Raw genomic sequence first — 25,826 nt, 5'->3', positions numbered from 1 at the left:
GATATTTCCATGTTTATACAGATCGTGGTGAAGATATTTCCATGTTTATACAGATCGCGGTGTAGATATTTCAATGTGTATACAGATCGTGGTGTAGATATTTCCATGTGTATACAGATCGCGGTGTAGATATTTCCATGTTTATACAGATAGCGGTGTAGATATTTCCATGTTTATAGAGATAGCGGTGTAGATATTTTCATGTTTATAGAGATAGCGGTGTAGGTATTTCCATGTTTATAGACATAGCGGTGTAGATATTTCCATGTTTATATAGATGGCGTTGTAGGTATTTCCATGTTTATAACGATAGCGGTGTTGGTATCTCCACGTTTATACAGATAGCGTTGTAGATATTTCTATGTTTATACAGATTGCGGTGCAGGTATTTATATCTTTATACAGATGGCATTGTAGATATTTCCTTATTCACACTGATGGCGGTGTAGATGTTTCCATGTTTATACAGATGGTGGAGTAGATAGTTCCATGTTTATGGAGATGGCAGTGTAGATATTTTCATGTTTATAGAGATGGCCGTGTAGATATTTCCATGTTTATAGAGATAGCAGTGTAGATATTTCCATGTTTATACAGATGGCTGTGTAGATATTTCCATGTGTATACAGATGGCATTGTCGATATTTCCATGTTTATACAGATGACTGTATAGGTATTTCCATGTTTTTACAGATGGCAGTGCAGTTATTTCCATGTTTATAGAGATAGCGGTGTAGATATCTCCATGTTTGTACAGATGGAGGTGTTGATATATCCATCTATACACAGATGGCCGTGTAGATATTTCCATGTTTATACAGATGGCGGCGTAGTTATTTCCAAGGACATGCAGATGGCTGTGTAGATATTTCCATGTTTATAGAGATAGTGGTGTAGATATTTCCATGTTTTCACAGATGGTGGTGTAGATATTTCCGTGTTTATACACATGGCGGAGTAGATACTTCCATCTTTATGGAGATGGCACTGTAGACATTTTCATGTTTTTAGAGGTGGCGGTGTAGGTATTTCCATATTTATAGGGATAGCGGTGTAGATATTTCCATCTTTCTACAGATGGCAGTGTAGATATTTCCATGTTTATAGAGATAGCGATGTAGATATTTCCATATTTATACAGATAACAGTGTAGAAATTTCCATGCTTATTCAGATAGCGGTGTAAATATTTCCATGTTTATACAGATCACGGTGTAGGTATTTCCATGCTTATTCAGGTAGCAGTGTAGTTATTTCCATGTTTATACAGATAGCGGTGTAGATATTTCCATGTATATACAGATGGCTGTGTAGATATTTCCATGTTTATGCAGATGGCTTTGTAGATATTTCCATGTTTATACGGATGACTTTGAAGGTATTTCCATGTATATACAGATGGCTGTGGAGGTATTTCCATGTTTATGCAGATGGCTTTGTAGATATTTCCATGTTTATACAGAAGAATTTGTAGGTAATTCCATGTTCATACAGATGGTGGTGTACATATATCCATGTTTATAGAGATAGCTGTGTAGATATTTCCATGTTTATACAGATAGCGGTGTAGCTATTTCCAAGTTTACACAGATCACGGTGTGGATATTTCCGTGTTTATACACATGGCGGAGAAGCTACCTCCATCTTTATGGAGATGGCAGTGTAGATATTTTCATGTTCATAGAGATGGTGATGTAGATATTTCCATATTTCTAGAGACAGCGGTGTAGATATTTCCATCTTTCTACAGATGGCAGTGTAGATATTTCCATGTTTATACAGATGGCCGTGTGGATATTTCCATATTTATACAGATGTCTGTGTAGATATTTCCATGTGTATACAGATGGTATTGTAGCTATTTCCATGTTTATACAGATGGTGGTGTAGATATTTCCATGTTTATACAGATAACTTTGTAAGTATTTCCATGTTTATACAGATGACGGTGTAGATATTTCCGTGTTTATAGAGATAACGGTTTAGATATTTCCATGTTTATAAAGATAGCGGTGTAGATATTTCCATGTTTATATATATCGCAGTGTAGATATTTCCATGTTTATACAGATAGCGGTGTAGATATTTCCATGTTTATACAGATAGCGGTGTAGATATTTCCATGTTTGTACAGATAGCGGTGTTGATATTTCCATCTATACACCGATGGCCGTGTAGATATTTCCATGTTTATTCAGATGGCGGTGTAGATATTTCCAAGGACATGCAGATGGCGGTGTAGTTATTTCCATGTTTATACAGATAGCGGTGTAGGTAGTTCCATGTTTACACAGATGGTGGTGTAGATATTTCCGTGTTTGTACACATGGCGGAGTAGCTACATCCATCTTTATGGAGATGGCAGTGTAGATATTTTCATGTTCATAGAGATGGCGGTGTAGATATTTCCATATTTATAGAGATAGCGGTGTAGATATTTCCATCTTTCTACAGATGGCAGTGTAGATATTTCCATGTTTATACAGATGGCCGTGTAGATATTTCCATATTTATACAGATGTCTGTGTAGATATTTCCATGTGTATACAGATGGTATTGTAGCTATTTCCATGTTTATACAGATGGTGGTGTAGATGTTTCCATGTTTATACAGATAACTTTGTAAGTATTTCCATGTTTATACAGATGGCGGTGTAGATATTTCGATGTTTATAGAGATAGCAGTGGAGATATTTCCATGTTTATTCAGAGAGCGGTGTAGATATTTCCATGTTTATACTGGTCGTGGTGTAGACATTTCCATGTTTATAGAGATGGCGGTGTAGATATTTCCATGTTTATACAGATAGCGGTGTAAATATTTCCATGTTTTTACAGATATCGGTGTAGATATTTCCATGTTTACACAGATTGCGGTGTAGATATTTCCATCTTTCTCCAGATGGCATTGTAAATATTTCCATGTTTATACACATGACTGTATAGGTATTTCCATGTTTTCACAGATGGCGGTGCAGATATTTCCATGTCTATAGAGATAGCGGTGTAGATATTTCCATGTTTGTACAGATGGCGGTGTTGATATTTCCATCTATACACAGATGGCCGTGTAGATATTTCCATGTTTATTCAGATGGCGGCGTAGATATTTCCAAGGACATGCAGATGGCGGTGTAGTTATTTCCATGTTTATACAGATAGCGGTGTAGTTATTTCCATGTTTACACAGATGGTGGTGTAGATATTTCCGTGTTTATACAGATGGCCGTGTAGATATTTCCATATTTATACAGATGTCTGTGAAGATATTTCCATGTGTATACAGATAGTATTGCAGCTATTTCCATGTTTTTACAGATGGTGGTGTAGATATTTCCATGTTTATACAGATAACTTTGTTAATATTTCCATGTTTATACAGATGGCGGTGTAGATATTTCGATGTTTATAGAGATAGCAGTGGAGATATTTCCATTTTTATACAGATAGCGGTGTAGATATTATCATGTTTATACTGATCGTGGTGTAGACATTTCCATGTTTATAGAGATGGCGGTGTAGATTTTCCATGTTCATAGAGATAGCGGTGTTGATTTTTCCATGTTTATAGAGATAGCGGTGTGGATATTTCCATGTTTATACAGATAAGGGTGTAGATATTTCCCTGTTTATAGAGATGGCAGCGTAGATATTTCCATGTTTATACAGATCACGGTGTAGATATTTCCTTGTTTATACAAATAGCGGTGTAGTTATTTCCATGTTTTTACAGATAGTGGTGTAGATATTTCCATGTATATACAGATGGGTGTGTAGATATTTCCATGTTTATACAGATGGCTGTGTAGATATTTCCATGTTTATACAGATGACTTTGTAGGTATTTCCATGTTTATACAGATGACGGTGTAGATATTTCCATGTTTATAGAGATAACTGTGTAGATATTTCCATGTTTATACAGATTGCGGTGAAGATATTTCCATGTTTATACATATCGCGGTGTAGATATTTCCATGTTTATACAGATCGCGTTGTAGATATTTCCATGTTTATACAGATACCGGTGTAGATATTTCCATGTTTTTACAGATATCAGTGTAGATATTTCCATGTTTACACAGATTGCGGTGTAGATATTTCCATCTTTCTACAGATGGCATTGTAGATATTTCCATGTTTATACAGATGACTGTATAGGTATTTCCATGTTTTTACAGTTGGCGGTGCAGATATTTCCATGTCTATAGAGATAGCGGTGTAGATATTTCCATGTTTGTACAGATGGCGGTGTTGATATTTCCATCTATACACAGATGGCCGTGTAGATATTTCCATGTTTATTCAGATGGCGGCGTAGATATTTCCAAGGACATGCAGATGGCGGTGTAGTTATTTCCATGTTTATACAGATGGCGGTGTAGGTATTTCCATGTTTACACAGATGGTGGTGTAGATATTTCCGTGTTTATACACATGGCGGAGTAGATACTTCCATCTTTATGGAGATGGCAGTGTAGATATTTTCATGTTCATAGAGATGGAGGTGTAGATATTTCCATATTTATAGAGATAGCGGTGTAGATATTTCCATCTTTCTACAGATGGCAGTGTAGATATTTCCATGTTTATACAGATGGTATTGTAGCTATTTCCATGTTTATACAGATGGTGGTGTAGATATTTCCATGTTTATTCAGCTGAATGTGTAGATATTTCCATGTTTCTACAGATGGCAGTGTAGATATTTCAATGTTTATATAGATGGCGCTGTTGATATTTCCATGTTTATACAGATAACGGTGGAGATATTTCCATGTTTATACAGAGAGCAGTGGAGATATTTACATGTTTATACACATAGCAGTGTACATATTTCCATGTTTATAGAGACAGTGGTGTAGGTATTTCCATGTTTATACCGATAGCGGTGCAGATATTTCCATGTTTACGCAGATGCCTATGCAGATATTTCCATAATTATACAGAGGGCTGTGTAGATATTTCTATATTTATACAGATGGCAGTGTAGATATTTCAGTGTTCCTACACATGACTGTGTAGGTATTTCCATGTTTATACGGATGTCTTTGTAGTTATTTCCATGTTTATTGAGATAGCGGTGCAGATATTTCCATGTTTATACAGATAGCGGTGTATATATTTCCATGTTTATACAGAACGTCGTGTAGATATTTCCATGTTTATACAGATACCGGTGTAGATATTTCCATGTTTATACAGACCGCATTGTAGATATTTCCATGTTTATAGAGATAGCAGTGAAGATATTTCCATGTTTGTACAGATGGCGGTGTAGATATTTCCATGTTTATACAGATGACTTTGTAGGTATTTCCATGTTTATACAGATTGCGGTGAAGATATTTCCATGTTTATAGAGATAACTGTGTAGATATTTCAATGTTTATACAGATAGCGGTGTAGATATTTCCATGTTTATACAGATAACTTTGTAAGTATTTCCATGTTTATACAGATAACTTTGTAAGTATTTCCATGTTTATACAGATGGTGGTGTAGATATTTCGATGTTTATAGAGATAGCAGTGGAGATATTTCCATGTTTACACAGATAGCGGTGTAGATATTTCCATGTTTATACTGATCGTGGTGTAGACATTTCCATGTTTATAGAGATGGCGGTGCAGATATTTCCATGTTCATAGAGATAGCGGTGTTGATTTTTCCATGTTTATAGAGATAGCGGTGTGGATATTTCCATGTTTATACAGATAAGGGTGTAGATATTTCCCTGTTTATAGAGATGGCGGCGTAGATATTTCCATGTTTATACAGATCACGGTGTAGATATTTCCTTGTTTATACAAATAGCGGTGTAGTTATTTCCATGTTTATACAGTTAGCGGTGTAGGTATTTCCATGTTTACACAGATGGTGGTGTAGATATTTCCGTGTTTATACACATGGCGGAGTAGATACTTCCATCTCTATGGAGATGGCAGTGTAGATATTTTCATGTTCATAGAGATGGCGGTGTAGATATTTCCATATTTATAGAGATAGCGGTGTAGATATTTCCATCTTTCTACAGATGGCAGTGTAGATATTTCCATGTATATACAGATGGCCGTGTAGATATTTCCATATTTATACAGATGTCTGTGTAGATATTTCCATGTGTATACAGATGGTATTGTAGATATTTCCATGTTTATACAGATGGTGGTGTAGATATATCCATGTTTATTCAGATGAACGTGTAGATATTTCCATGTTTTTACAGATGGCAGTGTAGATATTTCAATGCTTATATAGATGGCGCTGTTGATATTTCCATGTTTATACAGATAACGGTGGAGATATTTCCATGTTTATACAGACAGCAGTGGAGATATTTCCATGTTTATACACATAGCGTTGTACATATTTCCATGTTTATAGAGACAGCGGTGTAGGTATTTCCATGTTTATACAGATAGCGGTGCAGATATTTCCATGTTTACACAGATGCCTATGCAGATATTTCCATATTTATACAGAGGGCTGTGTAGATATTTCTATATTTATACAGATGGCAGTGTACATATTTAAATGTTCCTACACATGACTGTGTAGGTATTTCCATGTTTATTCAGATGTCTTTGTTGTTATTTCCATGTTTATAGAGATAGCGGTGCAGATATTTCCATGTTTATACAGATAGCGGTGTATATATTTCCATGTTTATAGAGATCATGGTGTAGATATTTCCATGTTTATACAGATACCGGTGTAGATATTTCCATATTTATAGAGACCGCAGTGTAGATATTTCCATGTTTATAGAGATAGCAGTGTAGATATTTCCATGTTTGTACAGATGGCGGTGTTGAAGTTTCCATCTATACACTGATTGCCGTGTAGGTATTTCCATGTGTATACAGATGGCATTGTAGATATTTCCATGTTTATACAGATGGTGGTGTAGGTATTTCCATGTTTACACAGATGACTGTATAGGTATTTCCATGTTTATACAGATGGCGGTGTAGATATTTCCAAGTTTATAGAGATAGCGGTGTAGATATTTCCATATTTATACAGATAACAGTGTAGAAGATTCCATGTTTATACAGATAGCGGTGTAAATATTTCCATGTTTATACAGATCACGGTGTAGATATTTCCATGTTTATAGAGATAGCGGTGTAGATATTTCCAAGTTTATAGCGATAGCGGTGTTGATATTTCCATGTTTATACAGACCGCGGTGTAGATATTTCCATGTTTATACAGATAGCGGTGCAGATATTTCCATGTTTGTACAGATGGCGGTGTTGATATTTCCATCTATACACAGATGACCGTGTAGATATTTCCATGTTTATACAGATGGCGGAGCAGATATTTCCATGGATATGTAGATGGCGGTGTAGATATTTCCATGTTTATACAGATAGCGGTGTAGTTATTTCCATGCTTATATAGATAGCGGTGTAGATATTTCCATGTATGTACACATGGCTGTGTAGATATTTCCATGTTTATACAGATGGCGGTGTAGATATTTCCATGTTTATACAGAAAACTTTGTAAGTATTTCCATGTTTATACAGATGGCGGTGTAGATATTTTGATGTTTATAGAGATAGCAGTGGAGATATTTCCATGTTTATACAGATAGCGGTGTAGATATTTCCATGTTTATACTGATCTTGGTGTAGACATTTCCATGTTTATAGAGATGGCGGTGTAGATATTTCCATGTTCATAGAGATAGCGGTGTTGATTTTTCCATGTTTATAGAGATATCGGTGTGGATATTTCCATGTTTATACAAATAGGGGTGTAGATATTTCCCTGTTTATAAAGATGGCGGTGTAGATATTCCCATGTTTATACAGATCACGGTGTAGATATTTCCTTGTTTATACAAATAGCGGTGTAGTTATTTCCATGTTTATACAGATAGTGGTGTGGATATTTCCATGTATATACAGATGGCTGTGTAGATATTTCCATGTTTATATCGATGGCTGTGTAGATATTTCCATGTTTATACAGATGACTTTTAGGTATTTCCATGTTTATACAGATGGCGGTGTAGATATTTCCATGTTTATAGAGATAACTGTGTAGATATTTCCATGTTTACACAGATAGCGGTGTAGATATTTCCATGTTTACACAGATCGCGTTGTAGATATTTCCATGTTTATACAGATCGCGGTGTAGATATTTCCATGTTTATGCAGATAGCGGTGTAGATATTTCCATGTTTTTACAGATATCGGTGTAGTTATTTCCATGTTTACACAGATTGCTTTGTAGATATTTCCATGTGTATACAGATGGCATTGTAGACATTTCCATGTTGATACAGATGACTGTATAGGTATTTCCATGTTTTTACAGATGGCGGTGCAGATATTTCCATGTCTATATAGATAGCGGTGTAGATATTTCCATGTTTGTACAGATGGCGGTGTTGACATTTCCATCTATACACAGATGGCCGTGTAGATATTTCCATGTTTATTCAGATGGCGGCGTAGATATTTCCAAGGACATGCAGATGGCGGTGTAGTTATTTCCATGTTTATACAGATAGCGGTGTAGGTATTTCCATGTTTACACAGATGGTGGTGTAGATATTTCCGTATTTGTACACATGGCGGAGTAGATACTTCCATCTTTATGGAGATGGCAGTGTAGATATTTTCATGTTCATAGAGATGGTGGTGTAGATATTTCCATATTTATACAGATAGCGGTGTAGTTATTTCCATCTTTCTACAGATGGCAGTGTAGATATTTCCATGTTTATGCAGATGGCCGTGTAGATATTTCCATATTTATACAGATGTCTGTTTAGATATTTCAATGTGTACACAGATGGTATTGTAGCTATTTCCATGTTTATACAGATGGTGGTGTAGATATTTCCATGTTTATTCAGATGAATGTGTAGATATTTCCATGTTTTTACAGATGGCAGTGTAGATATTTCAATGTTTATATAGATGGCGCTGTTGATATTTCCATGTTTATACAGATAACGGTGGAGATATTTCCATGTTTATACAGAGAGCAGTGGAGATATTTCCATGTTTATACACATAGCGGTGTACATATTTCCATGTTTATAGAGACAGTGGTGTAGGTATTTCCATGTTTATACAGATAGCGGTGCAGATATTTCCATGTTTACACAGATGCCTATGCAGATATTTCCATATTTATACAGAGGGCTGTGTAGATATTTCTATATTTATACAGATGGCAGTGTATATATTTAAATGTTCCTACACATGACTGTGTAGGTATTTCCATGTTTATACAGATACCGGTGTAGATATTTCCATGTTTATACAGACCGCAGTGTAGATATTTCCATGTTTATAGAGATATCAGTGTAGATATTTCCCTGTTTGTACAGATGGCGGTGTTGAAGTTTCCATCTATACACTGATTGCCGTGTAGGTATTTCCATGTTTATACAGATGGCATTGTAGATATTTCCATGTTTATACAGATGGTGGTGTAGATATTTCCATGTTTACACAGATGACTGTATAGGTATTTCCGTGTTTATACAGATGGCGGTGTAGATATTTCCAAGTTTATAGAGATAGCGGTGTAGATATTTCCATATTTATACAGATAACGGTGTAGAAGATTCCATGTTTATACAGATAGCGGTGTAAATATTTCCATGTTTATACAGATCACGGTGTAGATATTGCCATGTTTATAGAGATAGCGGTGTAGATATTTCCATGTTTATACCGATAGCGGTGTTGATATTTCCATGTTTATACAGACCGCGGTATAGATATTTCCATGTGTATACAGATAGCGGTGCAGATATTTCCATGTTTGTACAGATGGCGGTGTTGATATTTCCATCTATACACAGATGACCGTGTAGATATTTCCATGTTTATACAGATGGCGGCGCAGATATTTCCATGGATATGTAGATGGCGGTGTAGATATTTCCATGTTTATACAGATAGCGCTGTAGTTATTTCCATGTTTATATAGATAGCGGTGTAGTTATTTCCATGTATGTACACATGGCTGTGTAGATATTTCCATGTTTATACAGATGGCGGTGTAGATATTTCCATGTTTATACAGATAACTTTGTAAGTATTTCCATGTTTATACAGATGGCGGTGTAGATATTTCCATGTTTATACTGATCGTGGTGTAGACATTTCCATGCTTATAGAGATGGCGGTGTAGATATTTCCATGTTCATAGAGATAGCGGTGTTGATTTTTCCATGTTTATAGAGATAGCGGTGTGGATATTTCCATGTTTATACAGATAGGGTTGTAGATATTTCCCTGTTTATAGAGATGGCGGTGTAGATATTTTCATGTTTATACAGATCACGGTGTAGATATTTCCTTGTTTATACAAATAGCGGTGTAGTTATTTCGATGTTTATACAGATAGTGGTGTAGATATTTCCATGTATATACAGATGGCTGTGTAGATATTTCCATGTTTATACAGATGGCTGTGTAGATATTTCCATGTATATACAGATGACTTTGTAGGTATTTCCATGTTTATACAGATGGCGGTGTAGATATTTCCATGTTTAGTGAGATAACTGTGTAGATATTTCCATGTTTATACAGATCACGGTGTAGACATTTCCATGTTTATACAGATCGCGGTGTTGATATTTCCATGTTTATACAGATAGCGGTGTAGATATTTCCATGTTTTTACAGATATCGGTGTAGATATTTCCATGTTTACACAGATTGCGGTGTAGATATTTCCATCTTTCTACAGATTGCATTGTAGATATTTCCATGTTTATACAGATGACTGTATAGGTATTTCCATGTTTTTACAGATGGCGGTGCAGATATTTCCATGTCTATAGAGATAGCGGTGTAGATATTTCCATGTTTGTACAGATGGCGGTGTTGATATTTCCATCTATACACAGATGGCCGTGTAGATATTTCCATGTTTATTCAGATGGCGGCGTAGATATTTCCAAGGACATGCAGATGGCGGTGTAGTTATTTCCATGTTTATACAGATAGCGTTGTAGGTATTTCCATGTTTACACAGATGGTGGTGTAGATATTTCCGTGTTTATACACATGGCGGAGTAATTACTTCCATCCTTATGGAGATGGCAGTGTAGATATTTTCATGTTCATAGAGATGGCGGTGTAGATATTTCCATATTTATAGAGATAGCGGTGTAGATATTGCCATCTTTCTACAGATGGCCGTGTAGATATTTCCATATTTATACAGATGTCTGTGAAGATATTTCCATGTGTATACAGATGGTATTGTAGCTATTTCCATGTTTATACAGATGGTGGTGTAGATATTTCCATGTTTATTCAGATGACTGTGTAGATATTTCCTTGTTTTTACAGATGGCAGTGTAGATATTTCAATGTTTATATAGATGGCGCTGTTGATATTTCCATGTTTATACAGATAACGGTGGAGATATTTCCATGTTTATACAGAGGGCAGTGGAGATATTTCCATGTTTATACACATAGCGGTGTACATATTTCCATGTTTATAGAGACAGCGGTGTAGGTATTTCCATGTTTATACAGATAGCAGTGCAGATATTTCCATGTTTACACGGATGCCTATGCAGATATTTCCATATTTATACAGAGGGCTGTATAGATATTTCTATATTTATACAGATGGCAGTGTAGATATTTCAATGTTCCTACACATGACTGTGTAGGTATTTCCATGTTTATACAGATGTCTTTGTAGTTATTTCCATGTTTATAGAGATAGCGGTGCAGATATTCCTATGTTTATACAGATAGCGGTGTATATATTTCCATGTTTATACAGATCATGGTGTAGATATTTCCATGTTTATACAGATACCGGTGTAGATATTTCCATGTTTATACAGACCGCAGTGTAGATATTTCCATGTTTATAGAGATAGCAGTGTTGATATTTCCATGTTTGTACAGATGGCGGTGTTGATGTTTCCATCTATACACTGATTGCCGTGTAGGTATTTCCATGTGTATACAGATGGCATTGTAGATATTTCCATGTTTATACAGATGGTGGTGTAGATATTTCCATGTTTACACAGATGACTGTATAGGTATTTCTATGTTTATACAGATGGCGGTGTAGATATTTCCAAGTTTATAGAGATAGCGGTGTAGATATTTCCATATTTATACAGATAACGGTGTAGAAGTTTCCATGTTTATACACATAGCGGTGTAAATATTTCCATGTTTATACAGATCACGGTGTAGATATTTCCATGTGTATAGAGATAGCGGTGTAGATATTTCCATGTTTATACCGATAGCGGTGCAGATATATACATGTTTGTACAGACGGCGGTGTAGGTATTTCCATGTTTATACAGATAGCGGTGCAGATATTTCCATGTTTGTACAGATGGCGGTGTTGATATTTCCATCCATACACAGATGACCGTGTAGATATTTCCATGTTTATACAGATGGCGGTGCAGATATTTCCATGGATATGTAGATGGCGGTGTAGATATTTCCATGTTTATACAGATAGCGGTGTAGTTATTTCCATGTTTATATAGATAGCGGTGTAGATATTTCCATGTATGTACACATGGCTGTGTAGATATTTCCATGTTTATACAGATGGCGGTGTAGATATTTCCATGTTTATAGAGATAACTTTGTAAGTATTTCCATGTTTATACAGATGGCGGTGTAGATATTTCGATGTTTATAGAGATAGCAGTGGAGATATTTCCATGTTTATACAGATAGCGGTGTAGATATTTCCATGTTTATACTGATCGTGGTGTAGACATTTCCATGTTTATAGAGATGGCGGTGTAGATATTTCCATGTTCATAGAGATAGCAGTGTTGATTTTTCCATGTTTATAGAGATAGTGGTGTGGATATTTCCATGTTTATACAGATAGGGGTGTAGATATTTCCCTGTTTTTATAGATGGCGGTGTAGATATTTCCATATTTATACAGATCACGGTGTAGATATTTCCTTGTTTATACAAATAGCAGTGTAGTTATTTACATGTTTATACAGATAGCGGTGTAGTTATTTCCATGTTTACACAGATGGTGGTGTAGATATTTCCGTGTTTATACACATGGCGGAGTAGATACTTCCATCTTTATGGAGATGGCAGTGTAGATATTTTCATGTTCATAGAGATGGCGGTGTAGATATTTCCATATTTATAGAGATAGCGGTGTAGATATTTCCATCTTTCTACAGATGGCAGTGTAGATATTTCCATGTTTATACAGATGGCCGTGTAGATATTTCCATATTTATACAGATGTCTGTGTAGATATTTCCATGTGTATACAGATGGTATTGTAGCTATTTCCATGTTTATACAGATGGTGGTGTAGATATTTCCATGTTTATTCAGATGACTGTGTAGATATTTCCATGTTTTTACAGATGGCAGTGTAGATATTTCAATGTTTATATAGATGGCGCTGTTGATATTTCCATGTTTATACAGATAACGGTGGAGATATTTCCATGTTTATACAGAGAGCAGTGGAGATATTTCCATGTTTATACACATAGCGGTGTACATATTTCCATGTTTATAGAGACAGCGGTGTAGGTATTTCCATGTTTATACAGATAGCGGTGCAGATATTTCCATATTTACACAGATGCCTATGCAGATATTTCCATATTTATACAAAGGGCTGTGTAGATATTTCTATATTTATAGAGATGGCAGTGTAGATATTTAAATGTTCCTACACATGACTGTGTAGGTATTTCCATGTTTATACAGATGTCTTTGTAGTTATTTCCATGTTTATAGAGATAGCGGTGCAGATATTTCCATGTTTATACAGATAGCGCTGTATATATTTCCATGTTTATACAGATCATGGTGTAGATATTTCCATGTTTATACAGATACCGGTGTAGATATTTCCATGTTTATACAGACCGCAGTGTAGATATTTCCATGTTTATAGAGATAGCAGTGTAGATATTTCCATGTTTGTACAGATGGCGGTGTTGATGTTTCCATCTATACACTGATTGCCGTGTAGGTATTTCCATGTGTATACAGATGGCATTGTAGATATTTCCATGTTTATACAGATGGTGGTGTAGATATTTCCATGTTTACACAGATGACAGTATAGGTATTTCCATGTTTATACAGATGGCGGTGTAGTTATTTCCAAGTTTATAGAGATAGCGGTGTAGATATTTCCATATTTATACAGATAACGGTGTAGAAGTTTCCATGTTTATACAGATAGCGGTGTAAATATTTCCATGTTTATACAGATCACGGTGTAGATATTTCCATGTGTATAGAGATAGCGGTGTAGATATTTCCATGTTTATACCGATAGCGGTGTTGATATTTCCATGTTTATACAGACCGTGGTGTAGATATTTCCATGTTTATACAGATAGCGGTGCAGATATTTCCATGTTTGTACAGATGGCGGTGTTGATATTTCCATCTATACACAGATGACCGTGTAGATATTTCCATGTTTATACAGATGTTGGCGCAGATATTTCCATGGATATGTAGATGGCGGTGTAGATATTTCCATGTTTATACAGATAACGGTGTAGTTATTTCCATGTTTATATAGATAGCGGTGTAGATATTTCCATGTATGTACATATGGCTGTGTAGATATTTCCATGTTTATTCAGATTGCTGTCTAGATATTTCCATGTTTATACAGATGACTTTGTAGGTATTTCCATGTTTATACAGATGGCGGTGTAGATATTTCGATGTTTATAGAGATAGCAGTGGAGATATTTCCATGTTTATACAGATAGCGGTGTAGATATTTCCATGTTTATACAGATAGCGGTGTGGATATTTCCATGTTTTTACAGATTGCGGTGTAGATATTTCCATATTTCTACAGATGGCATTGTAGGTATTTCCATGTTTATACAGATGACTGTATAGGTATTTCCATGTTTTTACAGATGGCGGTGCAGATATTTCCATGTCTATAGAGATAGCGGTGTAGATATTTCCATGTTTGTACAGATGGCGGTGTTGATATTTCCATCTATACACAGATGGCCGTGTAGATATTTCCATGTTTATTCAGATGGCGGTGTAGATATTTCCAAGGACATGCAGATGGCGGTGTAGTTATTTCCATGTTTATACACATAGCGGTGTAGATATTTCCATGTTTATACACATGGCGGAGTAGATACTTCCATCTTTATGGAGATGGCAGTGTAGATATTTTCATGTTCATAGAGATGGCGGTGTAGATATTTCCATATTTATAGAGATAGCGGTGTAGATATTTCCATCTTTCTACAGATGGCAGTGTAGATATTTCCATGTTTATACTGATGGCCGTGTAGATATTTCCATATTTATACAGATGTCTGTGTAGATATTTCCATGTGTATACAGATGGTATTGTTGGAATTTCCATGTTCATACAGATGGTGGTGTAGATATTTCCATGTTTATTCAGATGACTGTGTAGCTATTTCCATGTTTTTACAGATGGCAGTGTAGATATTTCAATGTTTATATAGATGGCGCTGTTGATATTTCCATGTTTATACAGATAACGGTGGAGATATTTCCATGTTTATACAGAGAGCAGTGGAGATATTTCCATGTTTATACACATAGCGGTGTACATATTTCCATGTTTATAGAGACAGCGGTGTAGGTATTTCCATGTTTATACAGATAGCGGTGCAGATATTTCCATGTTTACACAGATGCCTATGCAGATATTTCCATATTTATACAGAGGGCTGTGTAGATATTTCTATATTTATACAGATGGCAGTGTAGATATTTAAATGTTCCTACACATGACTGTGTAGGTATTTCCATGTTTATACAGATGTCTTTGTAGTTATTTCCATGTTTATAGAGATAGCGGTGCAGATATTTCCATGTTTATACAGATAGCGGTGTAAATATTTCCATGTTTATACAGACCGCAGTGTAGATATTTCCATGTTTATAGAGATAGCGGTGCAGATATTTCCATGTTTGTACAGATGGCGGTGTTGATATTTCCATCTATACACAGATGACCGTGTAGATATTTCCATGTTTATACAGATGGCGGCGCAGATATTTCCATGGATATGTAGATGGCGGTGTAGATATTTCCATATATGTACACATGGCTGTGTAGATATTTCCATGTTTATACAGATGGCGGTGTAGATATTTCCATGTTTATACAGATAACTTTGTAAGTATTTCCATGTTTGCACAGATGGCGGTGTAGATATTTCGATGTTTATAGAGATAGCAGTGGAGATATTTCCATGTTTATACAGATAGCGGTGTAGATATTTCCATGTTTATACTGATCGTGGTGTAGACATTTCCATGTTTATAGAGATGGCGGTGTAGATATTTCCATGTTCATAGAGATAGCGGTGTTGATTTTTCCATGTTTATAGAGATAGCGGTGTGGATATTTCCATGTTTATACAGATAGGGGTGTAGATTTTTCCCTGTTTATAGAGATGGCGGTGTAGATATTTCCATGTTTATACAGATCACGGTGTAGATATTTCCTTGTTTATACAAATAGCGGTGTAGTTATTTCCATGTTTATACCGATAGTGGTGTAGATATTTCTATGTATATACCGATGGCTGCGTAGATATGTCCATGTTTATACAGATGACTGTGTAGATATTTCCATGTTTATACAGATGACTTTGTAGGTATTTCCATGTTTATACAGATGGCGGTGTAGGTATTTCCATGTTTATAGAGATCGCGGTGTAGATATTTCCATGTTTATACAGATCGCGGTGTAGATATTTCCATGTTTATACAGATCGCGGTGTAGATATTTCCATGTTTATACAGATCGCGGTGTAGATATTTCCATGTTTATACAGATAGCGGTGTAGATATTTCCATGTTTTTACAGATATCGGTGTAGATATTTCCATGTTTACACAGATTGCGGTGTAGATATTTCCATCTTACTACAGATGGCATTGTAGATATTTCCATGTTTATAGAGATAGCGGTGTAGATATTTCCATGTTTGTACAGATGGCGGTGTTGATGTTTCCATCTATACACAGATGGCCGTGTAGATATTTCCATGTTTATTCAGATGGCGGCGTAGATATTTCCAAGGACATGCAGATGGCGGTGTAGTTATTTCCATGTTTATACAGATAGCGGTGTAGGTATTTCCATGTTTACACAGTTGGTGGTGTAGATATTTCCGTGTTTATACACATGTCGGAGTAGATACTTCCATCTTTATGGAGATGGCGGTGTAGATATTTTCATGTTCATAGAGATGGCGGTGTAGATATTTCCATATTTATAGAGATAGCTGTATAGATATTTCCATCTTTCTACAGATGGCAGTGTAGATATTTCCATGTTTATACAGATGGCCATGTAGATATTTCCATATTTATACAGATGTCTGTGTAGATATTTCCATGTGTATACAGATGGTAATGTAGGAATTTTCATGTTTATACAGATGGTGGTGTAGATATTTCCATGTTTATTCAGATGACTGTGTAGATATTTCCATGTTTTTACAGATGGCAGTGTAGATATTTCAATGTTTATATAGATGGCGCTGTTGATATTTCCATGTTTATACAGATAACGATGGAGATATTTCCATGTTTATACAGAGGGCAGTGGAGATATTTCCATGTTCATACACATAGCGATGTACATATTTCAATGTTTATAGAGACAGCGGTGTAGGTATTTCCATGTTTATACAGATAGCGGTGCAGATATTTCCATGTTTACACAGATGCCTATGCAGATATTTCCATATTTATACAGAGGGCTGTGTAGATATTTCTATATTTATACAGATGGCAGTTTAGATATTTAAATGTTCCTACACATGACTGTGTAGGTATTTCCATGTTTATACAGATGTCTTTGTAGTTATTTCCATGTTTATAGAGATAGCGGTGTAGATATTTCCATGTTTATACAGATGGCGGTGTTGATATTTCCATCTATACACAGATGACCGTGTAGATATTTCCATGTTTATACAGATGGCGGCGCAGATATTTCCATGGATATGTAGATGGCGGTGTAGATATTTCCATGTTTATACAGATAGAACTGTCGTTATTTCCATGTTTATATAGATAGCGGTGTAGGTATTTCCATGTATGTACACATGGCTGTGTAGATGTTTCCATGTTTATACAGATGGCGGTGTAGATATTTCCATGTTTATACAGATAACTTTGTAAGTATTTCCATGTTTATACAGATGGCGGTGTAGATATTTCCATGTTTATACTGATCGTGGTGTAGACATTTCCATGTTTATAGAGATGGCGGTGTAGATATTTCCATATTCATAGAGATAGTGGTGTTGATTTTTCCAAGTTTATAGAGATAGCGGTGTGGATATTTCCATGTTTATACAGATAGGGTTGTAGATATTTCCCTGTTTATAGAGATGGTGGTGTAGATATTTCCATGTTTATACAGATCACGGTGTAGATATTTCCTTGTTTATACAAATAGCGGTGTAGTTATTTCCATGTTTATACAGATAGTGGTGTAGATATTTCCATGTATATACAGATGGCTGTGTAGATATTTCCATGTTTATACAGATGGCTGTGTAGATATTTCCATGTTTATACAGATGACTTTGTAGCTATTTCCATGTTTATACAGATGGCGGTGTAGATATTTCCATGTTAGGGAGATAACTGTGTAGATATTTCCATGTTTATACAGATCGCGGTGTAGACATTTCCATGTTTATACAGATCGCGGTGTAGATATTTCCATGTTTATACAGATAGCGGTGTAGATATTTCCATGTTTTTACAGATATCGGTGTAGATATTTCCATGTTTACACAGATTGCGGTGTAGATATTTCCATCTTTCTACAGATGGCATTGTAGATATTTCCATGTTTATACAGATGACTGTAAAGGTATTTCCATGTTTTTACAGATGGCGGTACAGATATTTCCATGTCTATAGAGATAGCCGTGTAGATATTTCCATGTTTGTAAAGATGGCGGTGTTGATATTTCCATCTATACACAGATGGCCGTGTAGATATTTCCATGTTTATTCAGATGGCGGCGTAGATATTTCCAAGGACATGCAGATGGCGGTGTAGTTATTTCCATGTTTATACAGATAGCGGTGTAGGTATTTCCATGTTTACACAGATGGTGGTGTAGATATTTCCGTGTTTATACACATGGCGGAGTAGATACTTCCATCTTTATGGAGATGGCAGTGTACATATTTTCATGTTCATAGAGATGGCGGTGTAGATATTTCCATATTTATAGAGATAGCGGTGTAGATATTTCCATCTTTCTACAGATATCCGTGTAGATATTTCCATATTTATACAGATGTCTGTGTAGATATTTCCATGTGTATACAGATGGTGTTGTAGCTATTTCCATGTTTATACAGATGGTGGTGTAGATATTTCCATGTTTATTCAGATGACTGTGTAGATATTTCCATGTTTTTACAGATGGCAGTGCAGATATTTCAATGTTTATATAGATGGCGCTGTTGATATTTCCATGTTTATACAGATAACGGTGGAGATATTTCCATGTTTATACAGAGGGCAGTGGAGATATTTCCATGTTTATACACATAGCGGTGTACATATTTCCATGTTTATAGAGACAGCGTTGTAGGTATTTCCATGTTTATACAGATAGCGGTGCAGATATTTCCATGTTTACACAGATGCCTATGCAGATATTTCCATATTTATACAGAGGGCTGTGTAGATATTTCTATATTTATACAGATGGCAGTGTAGACATTTAAATGTTCCTACACATGACTGTGTAGGTATTTCCATGTTTATACAGATGTCTTTGTAGTTATTTCCATGTTTATAGAGATAGCGGTGCAGATATTTCCATGATTATACAGATAGCGGTGTATATATTTCCATGTTTATACAGATCGTGGTGTAGATATTTCCATGTTTATACAGATACCGGTGTAGATATTTCCATGTTTATACAGACCGCAGTGTAGATATTTCCATGTTTATTGACATAGCAATGTTGATATTTCCATGTGTGTACAGATGGCGGTGTTGATGTTTCCATCTATACACTGATTGCCGTGTAGGTATTTCCATGTGTATACAGATGGCCTTGTAGATATTTCCATGTTTATACAGATGGTGGTGTAGATATTTCCATGTTTACACAGATGACTGTATAGGTATTTCCATGTTTATACAGATGGCGGTGTAGATATTTCCAAGTTTATAGAGATAGCGGTGTAGATATTTCCATATTTATACAGATAACGGTGTAGAAGTTTCCATGTTTATACAGATAGCGGTGTAAATATTTCCATGTTTATACAGATCACGGTGTAGATATTTCCATGTGTATAGAGATAGCGGTGTAGATATTTCCATGTTTATACCGATAGCGGTGCAGATATATCCATGTTTGTACAGACGGCGGTGTAGGTATTTCCATGTTTATACAGATAGCGGTGCAGATATTTCCATGTTTGTACAGATGGCGGTGTTGATATTTCCATCCATACACAGATGACCGTGTAGATATTTCCATGTTTATACAGATGGCGGCGCAGATATTTCCATGGATATGTAGATGGCGGTGTAGATATTTCCATGTTTATACAGATAGCGGTGTAGTTATTTCCATGTTTATATAGATAGCGGTGTAGATATTTCCATGTATGTACACATGGCTGTGTAGATATTTCCATGTTTATACAGATGGCGGTGTAGATATTTCCATGTTTATACAGATAACTTTGTAAGTATTTCCATGTTTTTACAGATGGCGGTGTAGATAATTCGATGTTTATAGAGATAGCAGTGGAGATATTTCCATGTTTATACAGATAGCGGTGTAGATATTTCCATGTTTATACTGATCGTGGTGTAGACATTTCCATGTTTATAGAGATGGCGGTGTAGATATTTCCATGTTCATAGAGATAGCGGTGTTGATTTTTCCATTTTTATAGAGATAGCGGTGTGGATAATTCCATGTTTATACAGATACGGGTGTAGATTTTTCCCTGTTTATAGAGATGGCGGTGTAGATATTTCCATGTTTATACAGATCACGGTGTAGATATTTCCTTGTTTATACAAATATCGGTGAAGTTATTTCCATGTTTATACAGATAGTGGTGTAGATATTTCCATGAATATACAGATGGCTGTGTAGATATTTCCATGTTTATACAGATGGCTGTGTAGATATTTCCATGTTTATACAGATGACTTTGTAGGTATTTCCATGTTGATACAGATGGCGGTGTAGATATTTCCATGTTTAGAGAGATAACTGTGTAGATATTTCCATGTTTATACAGATCGCGGTGTAGACATTTCCACGTTTATACAGATCGCGGTGTAGATATTTCCATGTTTATACAGATAGCGGTGTAGATATTTCCATGTTTTTACAGATATCGGTGTAGATATTTCCATGTTTACACAGATTGCGGTGTAGATATTTCCATCTTTCTACAGATGGCATTGGAGATATTTCCATGTTTATACAGATGACTTTATAGGTATTTCCATGTTTTTACAGATGGCGGTGCAGATATTTCCATGTCTATAGAGATGGCTGTGTAGATATTTCCATATTTGTACAGATGGCGGTGTTGATATTTCCATCTATACACAGATGGCCGTGTAGATATTTCCATGTTTATTCAGATGGCGGCGTAGATATTTCCAAGGACATGCAGATGGCGGTGTAGTTATTTCCATGTTTATACAGATAGCGGTGTAGGTATTTCCATGTTTACTCAGATGGTGGTGTAGATATTTCCGTGTTTATACACATGGCGGAGTAGATACTTCCATCTTTATGGAGATGGCAGTGTAGATATTTTCATGTTCATAGAGATGGCGGTGTAGATATTTCCATATTTATAGAGATAGCGGTGTAGATATTTCCATCTTTCTATAGATGGCAGTGTAGATATTTCCATGTTTATACAGATGGCGGTGTAGATATTTCCATATTTATACAGATGTCTGTGTAGATATTTCCATGTGTATACAGATGGTATTGTAGCTATTTCCATGTTCATACAGATGGTGGTGTAGATATTTCCATGTTTATTCAGATGACTGTGTAGATATTTCCATGTTTTTACAGATGGCAGTGTAGATATTTCAATGTTTATATAGATGGCGCTGTTGATATTTCCATGTTTATACAGATAACGGTGGAGATATTTCCATGTTTATACAGAGGGCAGTGGAGATGTTTCCATGTTTATACACATAGCGGTGTACATATTTCCATGTTTATAGAGACAGCGATGTAGGTATTTCCATGTTTATACAGATAGCGGTGCACATATTTCCATGTTTGTACAGATGGCGGTGTTGATATTTCCATCTATACACAGATGACCGTGTAGATATTTCCATGTTTATACAGATGGCGGCGCAGATATTTCCATGGATATGTAGATGGCGGTGTAGATATTTCCATGTTTATACAGATAGCGCTGTAGTTATTTCCATGTTTATATAGATAGCGGTGTAGGTATTTCCATGTATGTACACATGGCTGTGTAGATATTTCCATGTTTATACAGATGGCGGTGTAGATATTTCCATGTTTATACAGATAACTTTGTAAGTATTTCCATGTTTATACAGATGGCGGTGTAGATATTTCCATGTTTATACTGATCGTGGTGTAGACATTTCCATGTTTATAGAGATGGCGGTGTAGATATTTCCATGTTCATAGAGATAGTGGTGTTGATTTTTCCATGTTTATAGAGATAGCGGTGTGGATATTTCCATGTTTATACAGATAGGGTTGTAGATATTTCCCTGTTTATAGAGATGGTGGTGTAGATATTTCCATGTTTATACAGATCACGGTGTAGATATTTCCTTGTTTATACAAATAGCGGTGTAGTTATTTCCATGTTTATACAGATAGTGGTGTAGATATTTCCATGTATATACAGATGGCTGTGTAGATATTTCCATGTTTATACAGATGGCTGTGTAGATATTTCCATGTTTATACAGATGACTTTGTAGGTATTTCCATGTTTATACAGATGGCGGTGTAGATATTTCCATGTTTATACAGATAGCGGTGTAGTTATTTCCATGTTTATATAGATAGCGGTGTAGATATTTCCATGTATGTACACATGGCTGTGTAGATATTTCCATGTTTATACAGATGGCGGTGTAGATATTTCCATGTTTATACACATAACTTTGTAAGTATTTCCATGTTTATACAGATGACGGTGTAGATATTTCGATGTTTATAGAGATAGCAGTGGAGATATTTCCATGTTTATACAGATAGCGGTGTAGATATTTCCATGTTTATACTGATCGGCGTGTAGACAATTCCATGTTTATAGAGATGGCGGTGTAGATATTTCCATGTTCATAGAGATAGCGGTGTTGATTTTTCCATGTTTATAGAGATAGCGGTGTGGATATTTCCATGTTTATACAGATAGGGGTGTAGATATTTCCCTGTTTATAGAGATGGCGGTGTAGATATTTCCATGTTTATACAGATCACGGTGTAGATATTTCCTTGTTTATACAAATAGCGGTGTAGTTATTTCCATGTTTATATAGATAGCGGTGTAGATATTTCCAAGTATGTACACATGGCTGTGTAGATATTTCCATGTTTATACAGATGGCGGTGTAGATATTTCCATGTTTATACACATAACTTTGTAAGTATTTCCATGTTTATACAGATGACGGTGTAGATATTTCGATGTTTATAGAGATAGCAGTGGAGATATTTCCATGTTTATACAGATAGCGGTGTAGATATTTCCATGTTTATACTGATCGTCGTGTAGACAATTCAATGTTTATAGAGATGGCGGTGTAGATATTTCCAAGTTCATAGAGATAGCGGTGTTGATTTTTCCATGTTTATAGAGATAGCGGTGTGGATATTTCCATGTTTATACAGATAGGGGTGTAGATATTTCCCTGTTTATAGAGATGGCGGTGTAGATATTTCCATGTTTATACAGATCACGGTGTAGATATTTCCTTGTTTATACAAATAGCGGTGTAATTATTTCCATGTTTATACAGATGGCGGTGTAGATATTTCCATGTTTATAGAGATAACTGTGTAGATATTTCCACGTTTATACAGATAGCGGTGTAGATATTTCCATGTTTATACAGATCGCGGTGTAGATATTTCCATGTTTATACAGATCGCGGTGTAGATATTTCCATGTTTATACAGATAGCGGTGTAGATATTTCCATGTTTTTACAGATATCGGTGTAGATATTTCCATGTTTACACAGATTGCGGTGTAGATATTTCCATCTTTCTACAGATGTCATTGTAGATATTTCCGTGTTTATACAGATGACTGTATAGGTATTTCCATGTATTTACAGATGGCCGTGCAGATATTTCCAGGTCTATAGAGATAGCGGTGTACATATTTCCATGTTTGTACAGATGGCGGTGTTGATATTTCCATCTATACACAGATGGCCGTGTAGATATTTCCATGTTTATTCAGATGGCGGCGTAGATATTTCCAAGGGCATGCAGATGGCGGTGTAGTTATTTCCATGTTTATACAGATAGCGGTGTAGGTATTTCCATGTTTACACAGATGGTGGTGTAGATATTTCCGTGTTTATACACATGGCGGAGTAGATACTTCCATCTTTATGGAGATGGCAGTGTAGATATTTTCATGTTCATAGAGATGGCGGTGTAGATATTTCCATATTTATAGAGATAGCGGTGTAGATATTTCCATCTTTCTACAGATGGCAGTGTAGATATTTCCATGTTTATACAGATGGCCGTGTAGATATTTCCATATTTATACAGATGTCCGTTTAGATATTTCCATGTGTATACAGATGGTATTGTAGCTATTTCCATGTTTATACAGATGGTGGTGTAGATATTTCCATGTTTATTCAGATGACTGTGCAGATATTTCCATGTTTTTACAGATGGCAGTGTAGATATTTCAATGTTTATATAGATGGCGCTGTTTATATTTCCATGTTTATACAGATAACGGTGAAGATATTTCCATGTTTATACAGAGAGCAGTGGAGATATTTCCATGTTTATACACATAGCGGTGTATATATTTCCATGTTTATAGAGACAGCGGTGTAGGTATTTCCATCTTTATACAGATAGCGGTGCAGATATATCCATGTTTACACAGATGCCTATGCAGATATTTCCATATTTATACATAGGGCTGTGTAGATATTTCTATATTTATACAGATGGCAGTGTAGATATTTAAATGTTCCTACCCATGACTGTGTAGGTATTTCCATGTTTATACAGATGTCTTTGTAGATATTTCCATGTTTATAGAGATAGCGGTGCAGATATTTCCATGTTTATACAGATAGCGGTGTATATATTTCCATGTTTATACAGATCATGGTGTAGATATTTCCATGTTTATACAGATACCGGTGTAGATATTTCCATGTTTATACAGATACCGGTGTAGATATTTCCATGTTTATAGAGATAGCAGTGTACATATTTCCATGTTTGTACAGATGGCGGTGTTGATGTTTCCATCTATACACTGATTGCCGTGTAGGTATTTCCATGTGTATACAGATGGCATTGTAGATATTTCCATGTTTATACAGATGGTGGTGTAGATATTTCCATGTTTACACAGATGACTGTATAGGTATTTCCATGTTTATACAGATGGCGGTGTAGATATTTCCAAGTTTATAGAGATAGCGGTGTAGCTATTTCCATATTTATACAGATAACGGTGTAGAAGTTTCCATGTTTATACAGATAGCGGTGTAAATAT

This window comes from Pan troglodytes, chromosome 16, assembly GCF_028858775.2.
Source record: "Pan troglodytes isolate AG18354 chromosome 16, NHGRI_mPanTro3-v2.0_pri, whole genome shotgun sequence".
Classification (NCBI taxonomy): domain Eukaryota; kingdom Metazoa; phylum Chordata; class Mammalia; order Primates; family Hominidae; genus Pan; species Pan troglodytes.
This window is presented reverse-complemented; position numbering follows the sequence as displayed.